General features: G+C 40.5%; 1 protein-coding gene across 6 annotated transcripts in view; it reads right to left on the bottom strand.

Moving 5' to 3' along the window:
• pde4ba (phosphodiesterase 4B, cAMP-specific a) overlaps positions 1–15,965 on the bottom strand; it is a 135,318-nt gene that overhangs the window by 26,051 nt on the left and 93,302 nt on the right. The gene's annotated exons all lie outside the window — the stretch shown is intronic.

Raw genomic sequence — 15,965 nt, 5'->3', positions numbered from 1 at the left:
CAAAAGTATGGTGTTTTGTTTGACGCTCTAACTCATTTTGATAAGGTAGCAGACGTCACTGAGGCTCTTTGTGTGTCCTATCAGCGATTCTGCTTGAAGGACCGGTCACTTTAACACTGTCTTGTCCTTGAGCAGCCTCTCTCCGTCTGTCTTGAGTCCTACTACCATTATTAAATGTCAATGCGCAATTATTAGTTTTTTTTTTTTTTTTAACTTCGCTAATTGAAATATAGTACTTTGCTCATTTTCATAGTACACCATGTGTGTCTGCGTTACCTGAGCTGAACTTCGGAGACAAAAACGACCAGCTGAATGTTCCTCATTGTCATGCTGGCATTTGCCCCCTGGGTTGTTGTATTGTGTGGAACCTCATTTAGCCCAATTTTTTTCCATCACTGGTGCGCCATTTCTTTTTAATAATATGCTGTGTCAAGTAGCAAATACAGAAATTTATTATATTGTAGGATGGTTCTGAAAAGGTAAACGTGACAGGCTAGGATGACAGTTAAAGAAACAATCTACAAACAAATGCAAATCGCACATTTTATTTCCTTTGGGTATTGTAATAGTGACATTTGTTGTTTGTTTACATTGACACTTCAGTTTGCATCCAACGCAAGTGACATCATTACATGCTGTGATTGCGAGATCAGAATTTTGTCATCCTGGTGCTCTCATGCTCATCAGTGGAGACTGGTTCTTCTCAGACATCGACTAACAACTTCACACAACACGTTGGTCTGTGCAACGAGAGGGAATCAAACTCTGGATCCCCTGTATGTTAAATGTCAATGTGTATGTCTTGTATACCTTAATGAGAAAATACTGATAATACTAATAATTTTTATTATTATTGTTTTACATTTGTTATGTACAATAATTTGTTACAGATGTGGTTGTTTTTTAAAGTGCTCTATAAAGAGTTGAGTTCTCATTGAAGTGAAAACTATTTCATTATTTTAAGTTTCCTTTAAAACCACCACAAAAACCTGACCAGCCCATTGCTTCTATGGCAGTCTTCTTAATCTGAGCATAGCAACAACACTGGAAATACATTCTCTGCAAAAATAGCTCAAATAAAAATTCCAGGTTAAGAATACCAGAATCATCTTAGGTAACAAAGACATCATGGGGAAATGCACTGTTGTGATCAGATCTGTAATGATTCAGTGACAAAAAGAGGCTACAGCTGCTTCACAGGCTTACATCCTTCAATAACAATTAACAATACTTGACAGGTGCGATGCAGTCGATATGCACTCCTGCTTTGATTTTGAAATAGCATCTTTAGATATTTTCCAGCTGAAATTAAAGAAACATGACACCTATCATTTATGTGACTGTAGTGTGTAGGCCTTAATTCAAGCATATTTGGTCCAGGTGGGGACAGAGCCAGCTGAGTGTGGTGAGGCAAGGCAGAGGCATTCACTGATGAAGGGGTGTGCGTGCAAAGAAGGATCAGAGTTTCCAGAAACATATGAAGAGCAGCTGAAACAAACCTCAAGTGACCTCAAACTACTCCTTTAGACTCCTTTCAGATGGGTAAGCGTAGAAAAAGATATTCCAACTCGGAGCCCATGTGGCTCTGTGTACATGTTGTCCACAACATAAGAGCTCTGCAAAATCTAATTGAGCCAATCAAGACTTTTGGCACTGCAAAATATGAGTGTTTTTGCCAGTAGAATTTCCTGATTTAACCAAGATTAAAAATTCTTGTATGAAAACATCCATCCATCCATCCATTCATTTTCTGAGCCGCTTCTCCTCACTAGGGTCACGGGCCTGCTGGAGCCTTTCCCAACTATCATCGGGAAGGAGGGGGGGTACACCCTGAACCGGTTGCCAGCCAATCGCAGGGCACATACAAACAAACAACCATTCGCACACATTCACACCTACGGGAAATTTAGACTTGTCAATGAACCTACCATGCATGTTTTTGGAATGTGAGAGGAAACCGGAGTGCCCGGAGAAAACCCACGCAGGCACGGGGAGAACATGCAAACTCCACACTGGGGGGGCCGGGGATTGAACCCCGGTCCTCAGAACTGTGAGGCAAACGCTCTAACCAGTCGGACACAGTGCCGCCTGTATAAAAAGAATCATATAAAATTTTACCATGCATATGGCGACCATTGCCTAACAACCAGAGGAACATCAAAATTCTGGATTTTCCCTCTCCTAAAAACAAAGCAAAAAATTATAGATTACTCACCAGTATGTGCAGTATAAGCTCTTTACTGAAATTCTATTTTAATGCTAAAAAGTAATTCATTCTGTTATGCATGAATTTTCAAATGTTTTTTTTTTTTGCAAAAACCCTGCAAAAGTAAGTAAAGCATTTTATTATTTTTTGATGAAGGTAATAATAATAATAATAATAAAAACTAACCCCAGGCAATGCAAGAATCCAACTTGCCCAACTGAGACCAAGAGGGTTAATGTAGGACAATAAAAACAAATAAATACATCTAAAAAAAACAAGATAACATAAAATTCATTCATAAATGAATAAAAATAAGGACAAAGAAATAAAGAATAATGAATAACAAATATAGAGCTAGTCAAATAAATAAAAAATAAATACCGGGTTATAATGTGGAAGAAGACGGGGCGCTCTGACTGAGAATGCTCAGTAACTTGTTATTGAAAATTTCTTATTGTGTAATGATTCATTTTTGACTTCTCAGAGAAGCCCAGTAAGGCAGCTAATTTTGGGTATAAAAGGTGATTTCATTTATTATTATTATTATTTTTTTTTTAGAGTCACCTTTCTGTTATCTAAGAATAATGGTGAGTTGTTTTTTTACTTGCAGGGGGAGGGGCCCAGTAGTTCCCAAATACCCAAACAAAAGGGCCTGTCTGTGAGGCAGAGCAGTGTTGCAATCCATTTGCGCTGAGCTGAACAGGCCTGCTGGCAAGGGAATACTTGAGGGGAAGGACAGCCGTCTATTTTATGACTGTGCTGACGTCAATTGCATAATTCAAATACTTGCAGAATACAGGCTTCCAGCTCACTGAGGCTGTCCTTGCTCTCTTTCGGGGAGGGACAAAGTTAAAACCTGACATGGATTTCGCAATCTCTGCTTTTTATATTTGTTATGTGTTGGTATTAAAAGAATAAAAAAGGACAAGAAACTAACTGTTTCATGTGCAAGAGGTCTATTCAAGAGAGTCAAGTAGAAATAGTCAATAGACTATCATTATGAAATCTACATTAGAAGTGAGTACCCAAAAAAAGTGTTAAGCTTGATTCATTTCAGACCTTTCAGAGACCCCCTGGAAGCCAGCTAAATTATTGGTATTCAAAGGGGAATTCAATCTGAGTCCTCATTCGTGTTCAAAATGGTAAAATGTCAAAAGCTCACTGATACTGTAAATAAAAAAATCAAAGCACCGACTGATGCTGGATAATCTCTTCTCGTGTTTACGCTTTTTAAGGTGTTCTAATACATTTCGGAAGCACACACACTGTATTCATTAACGTCAACTCAATCATGAGGGATAACTTCATAAGCTGAGTAAGGTATAGTCGCACTGAAAGTCATTTTTGTGTGTGTTTTGTTTATGGATACATTACATATGTTTGAAACTAAGTGCTGAACAATTTAGTATAGAATTGTTGAGATGCTGCTTAAAATTCTTTTTCACCAGCTGAGATGTCCGGTTTTTTGGGGCGGGGATAAAATGAAGACGCGCTGATGTCACCAGGGCACAACATGTGTCGGCCCTCCCCCACTATATAACTAACGAGCGCGGTCTATGGCTATTGCGAGTTACACAGTAATAATACATTTTTCTATCAGCACTGCATCGTGCAGTTAGCCATCAAGATATGCCTACAGTCCAAAAAAGAAGTTTCCTGGAGTGTGTGTGTGTTATTTGGGCTTGTGTCTCTGTTGGGGTGACCTGCACGCGGCCCACGCAGCATGCGGACGGCGAGTTGGATGGCTCCACTTCAAAGTGAACTGCGACTAGCGGCTAAGCTAGTACTGTATTAGCCATGAGTGGGCTCGTGGCAGCAGACTGCCGTTGGCTTTGTTCAATACTCTGCAGCCTTGCTCCATGAGCCGTGTGTGTGTATGTGTGTGTCTGTATATATATATATATATATATATATATATACACACACACACACACACTGTAGACACACACACACACACATACTGTATACACTATATTGCCAAAAGTATTCACTTACCTGCCTTGACTCAGGTATGAATTTAAGTGACATCCCATTCTTAATCCATCGTGTTTAATATGACATTGGTCCACCCTCTGCAATTATAACAACTTAAACTCTTCTGCAAAGCCTTTCCAGGCTTTATGAGTGTGTTTATGGGAATTTAGGACCATTTTTCCAGAAGCGGATTTCTGAGGTTCCACGCTGATGTTGGACGAAAATGCCTGGGTTCTATACGGTTGAGGTCAGGCTTGTCCAGGCTATTCAAGTTCATCCACATCAAACTTTCTAATCAGTGTCTTTCTAAACCTTGGTTTGTGCACTGCACATGTTGGAACAGGAAAGGGCCATCTCCAAATTGTTCCCACAAAGTTGGAAATGTCCAAAATATTAGCCCTTGAGGTTCAATGAAAGGGAGTCTGACGCTTCAGCATATCAAGAGATTTTGTCAGTTTGGGGATTACCCCTTCCTATTCCAACATGTCTGTGTACCGGTGTAAAAAGCAAGGTCCATAAAGACACTGATGAGAGAATTTGGTTTGAATGAATTTGACTGGCCTGCACAGAGTCCTGACCACAACTCGATAGAACACCTTCAGGTTGATTTTGAGAGGAGACAGAGACAGGCCTTCTCATCACTCAATCAGTGTGTGACCTCACAAATATGCTCCTGGAAGAATGGGCAAAAATTCCCATAAACTCACTCCTAAACATAGAAAGCTTTCCCACAAGAGTTGAAGCTGTTATAAATGCAAAGAGTCGACCGACATCATATTCATATATATATGAATCATAACCATATATAAACCAACCAATGGGATATCACTTAAAATCATATGTGAGTCAAGGCAAGTGAGCGAATCCTTTTGGCAATATAGTGTGTATTTATTTTCTTTTACACCCAACGCACGCACGCATACACACACACACACACACACACACACACACAGGTACGCAATAACTCGTATGCATGCAGGTGCGTTCCTAAAACTTTCCCCTGGATTTCCCTTGGCTTGGATCCACTGGGTGTTAGTGTGTATGGAGAGCTTTGAGGAGGGTAGATATTTGGCACCATGACTTGTTTATGACATTGCAGATTTGCTTGTGGAGCAGGGACCAGGCCTGTTGTTGCTGGTCACATTTCAACACTGGGATTACCTCCCGTTAGACCATGAACTGTAAATAATTTGGATAGAAAGAGATCCACAAAGATAACTAGTGATTGACACTATGGAAATACACTGTAGTTCTGCTTGACATCCAACAATATCTAAGTACACTGAATGTTTGTCACAGCATGTGCTTTTAAGATCTCAAATTAAACTGCAGTAAAATGTTGAAATATCTTTTAAAAATCCCCAGATCCTTACTTTTGTCCAGATCTGTGCATCCAAATTAGTTCTGGCTCCAATGAGTGCTTACTTTGTTTAGACCTAAAAAACTATTACCCTATATATTGGTTGTAAAGGTTGTATACAGTAGCATATTTTGTAGCACGTGTACATAAGCTTCAAAAGAGCTTGCCCCAGTTGCTGCTGTATCTCCATTGGAGGAGATCATGCTGCTGTTACACGTTTTGGGGTGAGGCTGAAATGATCACAAAGCTGGCGGCAATGTTGAAACTTACTGAACAAACACAGTGATGACGAACATGATTATGGAGGAATGTGAATGGAAAATGTTCTGAATAACCATACATTCTAAATTTAATAGATTTTCTTCCTGATCTAATGCTTTCCACCTCCACCAAGCAAGCTGATATTATTAATGTATAACTCAATTCAATTTTATTCATACAGCATTTTAAATACAAGCGCAGCTGAAACCAAACGCTGTACACAGGTAAGAATCAAACTTAAGAAATAAAAACAATTTTAGAGACTTTTTCAATTAGCTTTAAAAATCGACAGTGAGGGGGCTTCTCTCGTGTGCAGCAACAAAAAAAGGCTTTCTTATGTTTCATAAGCAGTAGCTGCATAACAGCATGTTTAAAACACCAATGGACAGACTGCCATTCATAATAGCCAGAACCCACCGCCCTATATTCAGGAAGACCTCTTTAAGAGTGTGTTTTTTTTTTATACCGAGGACTAAGCACCAAGCGGGAGGTTTGTATGGATGTGACCACTACAACTCAAAATATCTCCAAATCTAATCGATTTTAACAAACCTTTGTGGATGAAGGTTAGCACTGGTCAAATCAGAATAACCATTACATTTTGGTGTCGGTCTGTGAACATTTGTTTTCTTTATTATTGTTCAAACTTGACATACACACAGCACACATACACTTTGGTAATGCACATTACCATCACCTACAGTTGTGGAGTGCTGTAGGTGGTGGTGGTAATACCACTACACCTGTTTTCAATAATATTTTTTAGATATTTTATGGTAACTTATGAAGACCGACCAACTTCTCAAATAGCTCATCCCTGTCTGTTCCCTGTTCTGTTTTTCTTATTTACATTACATAAGTGGTTAAGCTTGAAAGATTTTTGTTTGGCTTTGCCAGAGGTATGTGAGCATATAGCAATATCGATAGCTTTTTTTCCTTTTTGATTACAAAAAAAAAAGTAATGAAAACTTTTTTTTTCTTTTGACTCGTGAAGAAGACAATATTATCAGAATGGTCAATGTTGAAATGTGAAGCTGCACAAAATACTAAAATGCCTGGGGAGGATGATTGTAAAGTAAATCTCTATTTTAAAGTACTTTATAAATTATTGTGGGATAGAAGACATAACTTCTCGTGTTTGCCCATCAAACTCTTTCAAAGTCTTTGGCTTGGTGGAATAGCCTTTCCCCTTTAACAAACTCCAAAGAAAACAGTTACAGGGTATATTGTGTACTATAAACAAGACAAAGGATTACATTTCTGAAAGTTCAGGTGAAAGCCTAATGTGACCATTTCAGCTCAATTCAATTGAATGGGATGAACGGAGTATACTAAAATTAAAAAAAAGTATAATACATTGACCTCATTGCAAAATTGAAAACACGTTATTGTGATCGGGAAGTGACTTTCTCCATCCGTCCATCTATCCATTTTCTATACCCTTGATGCTCACTAGTGACGCAGGTGAGCTGGAGCTTGTCACAGCTGGGTGCGCTCATGGGATTGACTCTTTTAGGTTGGATTTAAACTGCATGGTTCAAGTTACACATTCCCGATTTGATGCTCTCAAGTGGCACAATTTGGCAACACCACTAATTACAATGAGTTTAAGGGCGTACTGACACGAGGCCACGCAAACCATTTAAGCCACATGTAATTTAAGTTACATAATTAATTAATAATTAATTTGATAATCAATTAGTTGTCGATTAATCGATTTATTTTTGCATCTCTAGCTCAAAACGTGTTCTATTTTCGTGACTAGCGCAAGTCCAGTGCTGCGATCGATTCTGCGAGGAGTCAGGTTAGATGCAGTGTTGGTAATTTTGTTTAGGAGCGCAGCTGGGGTATTTAAAAAAAAAAGGTCTGTCTTCCCTCTCCCCAGCCACTTCGTCCAGCTCTTCCGGGGGGATCCCGAGGCTTTCCAAGGCCAGCCGGGAGACGTAATATCTCCAGCGTGTCCTGGGTCGTTCCCGGGGTCTCCTCCCGGTGGGATGTGCCCGGAACACCTCACCAGGGAGGCGTCCGGGTAATCTAATTGGATATTTAACAATAATGCATTCAATTAAGTGATTTCTACAATGATTAAGAGGGTTGGATGCTCACTGTTGAAATAAATCTGTCATCCAAAACACACGGCCGAGGAGCTCGTAGGTCTGTCTGCCTGCAAATGAACTGATCAGATTCACCAAAATTGTGCTGGCACCACCCATCTTGGCGCAGGCAGGTCTGCTAACACGCAGCGACTCTTGCGCTTGCCCGAAAATCAGGATGTGCCACATTTTACGCTTAAGCACAGCTACGCCGTCTACAAAAATAGAGCCCAAATTGTCGCATGCACCGAGCAGATGCCAAAGGACACACCTTTGTTGCGTCGATAAACCCAGCTTGGTGCAGGCCGGTCTGCCAAATTAGCAAACATGCCAGCAAGCCTTGCGCTTGCACAGAAATCAACATCTGCCACCATTTGTGCTCCAGCGCACATTGCACAACTACCAAAATAGCTCTCTTTACGTTCAATATCCAAGGCTGTCAGAACGTGGCCAATTAAAACAAATTCATGATGACTGGGGTCTTTTCCCGACTGTGTTGTGAAATTTCCTCGTGTTTTGAATCTTCTCAACAACAAAACCATGTGTATTGGAACAGCTGAATGTTAAAAACATGATATGATAATATTAAATAATATACTGGTAACCTGTTTTTATGAGTTTCCATTCCATGAGAGATTAAAATCCATTATTTCACGATGTTGATATGTTGTACTACCTATAACATTTTCCCGTCTTGGTCTCCCAAACATGTCACAACATATCTTAGCTGACAGATGAGTGGTACAGACTTAGTTGTCACCACATAAACTGTTACTTATTTTACACACAAGCACATATTCCAGCCCACGTAATAAAGAATCTCCAGTGAGGAGCAGGGATGATGTCACTTTGCTGCTAAGACTCAGAACATATCAACAACTGCTAGATCTGTCCAGAGCCAGAGAGCAGGCGGTTTAAAGGAGGGACGAGATATTCCTCACATCCTCTCTGAGAACAAACACGCAGCTACCCACATCTGTCACAAGTGTGTATGCATGCACGCACACACACAAACACGCATGCACACACAGACGGACGCACACACACACACACACACATGCACACAGATGGAAGGCTCTCACTTATTTACAGTACAAACACAAGTAGACTCACATCTCTACCTAGTGATGCAAGGTACCGTTTGGGCAAACAAGGTTTTTGTAAACACACATACACTTGAGGATGTGAATACACAGAGAGACGTGCATTTCTCAAAGCAACTTGGGCTGTATACACAATACTTTTCATCGTAGCACGTCTGTGTTACTTGCAAGGAATATCCAGAGACGTGAGAGACATAGGGCAGTTTGATGACTAGTGTGATTTAACACTGGGCCATGGTTCCTGCTCCTCTTCACAATTCTCCTGGAGTTGAAAAGACAGCACGGCTGCCCAAAGGTAGCATAAAGGACAACAGAGCAGCCAAGTCTCCCTCAGGCATTTGTCAACTACAAGTGCAGTTGCTTGTTAAGACACTTCCAATATCCCTCAAAATGAAAACAAAAGTTATCTTCTAATTTATTAAAAATTTTATAATAGGGTGCTGTTGATACCAGTGCTTTATAAAATCTTCATCATCAATCTCTTTAACCCTGCCAAAAAAGAATAACAATACATTGAAGAATAATGACCAAGTCCTGCATAGAGACAGTAGAGGACAGGCACACAAACTGAAAGCAGATCATTTTGTAGGTACATCTGTTTTAACTAAGAAGGCAGCTTAAAAAGAGGGGGGGGGGGGAAAGTGTCAGGAAAAGGATGGCCTGACACTCAGCACGTATACACATTCCTGTCTATTCCAAGTTGACCTACGGCATTTAGCTCAAGGTCAGATGTTAGGAAAAGAATAAACAGAGGCCAGGTAAAAGAAGGCACACAATCCTAAAATGTAGCATACTAAAAATTGAACTAATCCTTTACCGCGTTTTAGTAGTTGATCATTTTGTAATTTTTTTCCAGACATATAACGTATTTTCACGACTATAAAGCGCACCGTTTTAAAAGGCGCAGTCTCAGTTACGGGGTCTATTTCTGTATTTAACACATACATAAGGCGCACCGTATTATTGGGCGGAGGCATGGTAAAACATACGCTAGCTTAAAACATATGGTAGCATGCATGCACGCTAAAACAATGTTTTTAAAAAGGCAGCGGGGGCATAACCGAGATCGGTTGTACTTTATTGATGTATTTAACAATGTACTCACGTTATTTTTTGATCAATCCTCATCCACAAATCCATCAAAGTCCTCATGTTCTGTATCCAAAATGAACAGCTGGGCAAGTTCTCCATCAAACACGGCAGGTTCCCTCTCGTCATTGTCGGAGTCAGTCTCGTTGCCGTGCGGCTCCTCAGAAATGATGTCGGCTTTTACGAAAGCTCGAACAACAGTGCAAGCAGACACGTTAGCCCAAGCATCCACAATCCGTTCACAAATTGTGCCGTAACTCGCCCGGCGCTGCATCCTAGTATTAGTAAAGCTGTGTTCGCCATCTGTCATCCATCGCTCCCACGTTGCTCACAACTTCACTTTGAACGCCCTGCTTACACCGATGTCCAGCGGTTGGAGTTCATTAATCCATTGCTCGAGTTGGTCTTCCAACTCGGGCCACCTTCTTGACTTGGCGAAGATCGTTTTCCTGCTTCCTCCGCTTGCGAACCATGGATTCGTTGATCTTGAATTCTCTCGCGGCTGCTCGATTCCCATGTTCCTCTGCGTAACTGATAGCTTGCAGTTTAAACTGTGCTTCGTAAGCGTGTCTCTTCGTAGGTGCCGTTTTCGACTGCGATCAAGCCAGCCTCCACTCATAAAGTAGAAGTCAAGCCAGCCGCCCCTAATTTTGTTCATACGAGGTAATTATGGTAATAGGTCGCCAACTCGCAGCGAAAACCACCTTCAAAATAAATGCTTAACAATAATACGGACGTCAGCGCTGTTCGGTTAAGGAATGCAACCAGCAAAGTCCATTTGAATCTTGAGATACATTCAAAAAATGTACTTATTATTTAAAAATGTAGTCATTATTTCAGTGTATTTCAATCAGGTTTCCGAACTCATCACAGTACAGAATCTGCTCTTACCAAAGTGCTAAATGATGTAAGGTTGACATTGAGTTACCGTGTGTATGAAATGCGCTACATAAATAAATTTGCGTTGCTTCATAAACAGCACTTCGTCTGTGGTTATTTGTATTTGTATTTTGAGAGATATTTATTGTAAAATGAAGTCAGACAGAACAAATTTTCAGAGGGCTGAAAGAGGAGAGAAAGAGAGAACAGAGACTTTCTTGTTTGCCAATAAATTCAACACATTAATTAAAATGATATTTATTTTTCCTTTCTTGATTGTACATGTAACCGAGGCTCATCCATGTTTGACAGTAGGCATACATTTTTGCATATGTACACATAGAGCTGATGTGACTTGTCAACAAGCTCCATTTAGTATTAGCTGTCTAAAGAACCTTCTCCCAGGTGTTTTGTGGCTCGTCAGTATGTATTTTGGCAAATTCCAGTCTTGTCATTCCAGGCTTTCATGTCGGGTCCTTTCACACTAGCACCTTAGCACCAGTTGAATAGGTGTAAACTCAGCAAATATACTCGAGTGTTGACCAAATCAAGAGGTCTGAGACCTAAGGGAAATATCTGTATTCAGCCTTGGGCAAAGTCTGTGCTCCTGTTTTTAGTCCAGTGTTGTGTCCACCACTGATGTAACTAATTAGTAAATACTGTACATTTCCATCCCCCTGGGCTTGTGGTGGGTTTGTCCGGGTACTCCAGCTTCCCCCCACAGTCCAAAACCATATACAGTAGAGAATGTATGTTCAGTCCAGGGTGTACCCTATCGCCTGAGCTCACCTGGAATAGACTCCAGTGTCCCTGTGACCCTGAGCAGGCAATGTAGTATAGAAAATGGATGTATATACATAATACAAGAATGACAAAAAGAAACAACAAATTAGTGAATGCCACAATCTTTTCAATTGTGCAAGTAGGAAAAACATCGGGAAATGTTGAATGAGGCCGTTTGTACATATTGAACTGAATTGTTAAAAGAGACCGAATGCCCCTTCTACAAAACGATCTGTTAAAATGACAAAAGGAAAAAATGCCGTTGTGCTTGTCATCCAATCCTGATCTGTACAAGTGCATAATGATGCTGTGCTGGACTGTGAATAACAGTGTGAAAATGAGCAAGAGAGTAAGTACAGTATCAATAAGAAGAGGGTGAAAGTAACCTCATCTTATCTGTGACTCTTAAGAACACACTCTACTCTCAGCACGGCTGTATTGACTATGGCTTTAAGTGTTTACACAGGTGGGAAAAGATTAATGCACGCTAGGTCAAAACTATACACATTTTTACTGAGGTGGAAAATGTGCTGACTTTTACAATGTCAAATTATGACTACAGTAGAACCTTCAAATTCGAACACAGAAAGGTCGTTCAATTTGGAATTTGACCAACGAGGAAAAACATCATCAAATGCATCAAATGTTGGACAAAAACTTGAAGGTCAAACCGTCATTGAGTGTGACCTCACACCAGACCACTGCGTACCTCAGGAGTTCAGCCATCATTAAACAATAGCTGCTAGTGTCGCTGCTTGTGATGGAAGTAAAGTTTTAACAACCAAGTAAATCTTTTGTTATCTGCCTCTCTCTGAAAATATTTGTATGCCGAATAGGGGACAACAAATGGGGCAACAATGTATAAAGTGCTGCCTCCATGATTGAAAATGCTTTTACGTCTTTATGGGGGTTCGTCTTTTTTTTTTTTTTTTTTTTTGCACACTCTGGATTGGCCAGGACAACCGACTTTGCCTGGCCATCCCCGTTCTTCGTGGTGATATAAGCACAGCCGTATATAGGGCAAGATGAGACAAAACAGGCAGATTTATGTTTCGTTCTAAAAGGACGTCCGTCTGACGCAGCTGAGCCAAATGAGTTGATGCACGGAGATTTAAAGTCACAAGAGTTTAAAACAAATAAAAGTCACAGTCTCCAAAACTTTAATAACTTTCTTAATCTTAATATGAGACATTCGATCATATAAATCCTTTTCATGGTTAATTAGGATGTGAGTCAACTCATTAGCCAATGAGTCTTTGGACGTCACCAGCTAATTCCTGGTTTGATTTATTACAGCCAAAGTTGTTATTACTCTTTTTAAAAAACTCTTTTTTTTTCTATTGCACCGGTCTATTGCAATATCAGTCATTCAAATTGCTCTAAGTGCTAGAGGACTGCATCTTTTTGCACAATTGTTTTTTGTCAATGTCTCCAAAGTGTTCTGTAAATTGACTGTCTGTTGTACTGCTCCAACTACCGGAGACAAATTCCTTGTGTGCTTTGGACATACTTGGCAAATAAAGATGATTCTGATTCTGATTTTTATAAATGACTCTAGTTCCAATACATTGTGAATCCTGGGTAAAAGATGTGTGTTTGGTGTTTTTTCGTAAGCTTATCCTGTGTTATTTGTGCGTATGCACGGTCTGAGGGAGTTCTAAAATTGTTCGCAGAGTACGAACAAAAACAACATATTGATGAATTGCGTATTTGTGCATCAAACGTGCAGTACGCGCAGTTAGTGAATGTGGCCCATTGTCTACAGTCTCATGTCAGAAAGAAAATTGATTTCCAAACAGTTAAAAAAAAACCTCTGGAGTTAAGGAACTTTTTATGAATCTGATTTGACTTTCCCTGAGCTAAAAGTGTATTGGTTAGTTAAATGCAGTATGATGATGAAGTTAGTGAAAAAAATGTAAATGCTCTTTATGTATTCAGGAAAGCAAAACTAATTATTGTGCCCACTCTTGTACCGCTCTTTCTTGAAAGACATGTAGGGCTGAAGTACAAATTAATTGGTCAATTGTCTTGATGATGAGGTTAATTATACAGATTGATTGCTCACAAGCAGCAACTGGTTAGCACATCTGCCTCACAGTTCTGAGGACCCGGGTTCAAATCCGGCCTCGCCAGTGTGGAGTTTGCATGTTCTCCCCGTGCCTGTGTGGGTTTTCTCCGGGTACTCCGGTTTCCTCCCACATCCCAAAAACATGCACGGTCTTTTAATTGAAGACTCAAAATTGCCCGTAGGTGTGAATGTGATTGCGAATGCTTGTTTGTTTACAGGTGCCCTGCGATTGGCTGGCAACCAATTCAGTCTGTACCCGGCCTTTCGCCTGCAGTCAGCTGGGATAGGCTGCAGCATGCCCACGACCCTTGTGAGGATAAGCGGTGTAGAAAATGGATGGATGATTACTCACACTGCTATGAGCTTTGACATAGAATGTCACATGTGGTCCATTACTATTGGCTAGGTGTGTGTTGTTCTGCAAAGAGTAATTGCAGTTAATTACAAACTGAATTCCTCTGCCGAAATAATAGCGCCTCCTATCAGCTGTCAAAATGCTTCCAGTATAAAAGAAACCCCAAGCCCTCACATCACATCACGTTGTTTCACCCAGGTGTCACCTAGTCAGCCTGCCCAGCAACTAGAAAACTGTGCTGGGATTGTGGGACTAATACTTCAAGTGGGGTTTGTTGTTCTGATTGTCCATACCAGTATTTCCACTGGTATTTTCATTCTAAATTCAAATTTAAATTTTCTACAAACACAATAGAGGGTGGGGTTGCAGTAGGTTTGTAATAATGTTCCAGGGTTTCCAAGCAGCTAGAATTAGCTGTGCCTAATAGAGGAAGCCATGAGCGGTAAGTAATGAAATGGACCTGTAACACTAGACAGCCATGGGACAGAAATACTGACACCTATTAACTACCAGTAAAGAGGGGAACACAGCCAAGATTATATGGGTTCCTCAAAACTGGTCCTCTTTTGAGAAGACGGTGCAATAGCAGTGACGGTGTAGCAATGACATTTAGACATGGTAGCTGGGCCATAAAGTGAGCCAATGGACTCGGTCCAGCATGACCTCAGTGCTAAAATATGGTTTGCAGCCTCTGAACGAATGTAGATGTGGTTTCTGGTGGACATAACCTCATATAGAGTCCAATGAAATCAATAGTTCAGTCTAATACAACACGTACTGAAACAGACGACAACTCAATGACAACCTATGACGACTTTCAACTAATAGATAATACAACCAAATCCTAGAAATTCCATGTTATTACTAGTTTTGTTAAAGTAAATGCCATTCTACTCAGTAGCCAACGCATCAGATTCACCTGCACAATTGAGTAAGATTCAATACAGGAGCGAAACTAAAGTTGCTCCTGATGCTGTGTTATTAGTAGGTGAATGAGGAGACAGTGTTAAATACCTTAAATTTGCAATACAAGTGAAAGCCCATTTACGCTGCACAAAGAAAAGTTGCAAGCATACGACTGCCATAAATCACTCCTTAAATGTACTATAAAGCGGGGGAAAAACATTTGTGTGAATTTGACACACCACAAAAAGTGTTTTTAACAGGCCTGCAAAATTTGAATTGATAAATTAATAAATCGCTAAGTATATTGTATAAGTATTGCTGTCCTCCAACTGCAAGAATTTGGGGCGTGTTCAGTGAAGACGATGGAAACAAACCTGTCAATTAAATAAGTTCATTCGCACGCTATGTGCTCAAGCATTTGTAGTCGGCTACAGGCTGAAAAACGTACGCCGCTGTTTTCAATAAACAGTTGCCTTAAGTGTCTCTGTTTTGTGGGAAACCACACAACAACACAGAGTGAGGCGCTGACGTACTGTCTAGACGAACCAGCCCCAGTTGGGTGAGCTCTTTAGCTCATTAGCTCGCGGGCTAGCAAACGTAATAAACAGATACCTTTCTATGAAGTGTCTCTGTTGAGGTGACCCACAAGCAGTGCACGGTGCAGGGGCTAGTGGGGATCACAGACAGGCGTTGGTGCCATCTAATACACCAACTGCCCGCTCCGTGCGCTGCACGTGGGTCACCACAACAGAGACACTGCAGCTCAAATAACACATAACACTTCAGAGAAGACACATTTTTCGGGTTGTAGGCATAGCTTGATGGCTAACTGCAAGATGTAGAGGTAGAAATACGCCAAGCTATTATTTGCAATTACCCTGCAATTGC

Source organism: Phycodurus eques, chromosome 8 (assembly GCF_024500275.1).
Source record: "Phycodurus eques isolate BA_2022a chromosome 8, UOR_Pequ_1.1, whole genome shotgun sequence".
Lineage (NCBI taxonomy): Eukaryota > Metazoa > Chordata > Actinopteri > Syngnathiformes > Syngnathidae > Phycodurus > Phycodurus eques.
The sequence above is the reverse complement of the archived record's forward strand: the minus strand, read 5'-3'. Positions and strand labels throughout refer to the sequence as shown.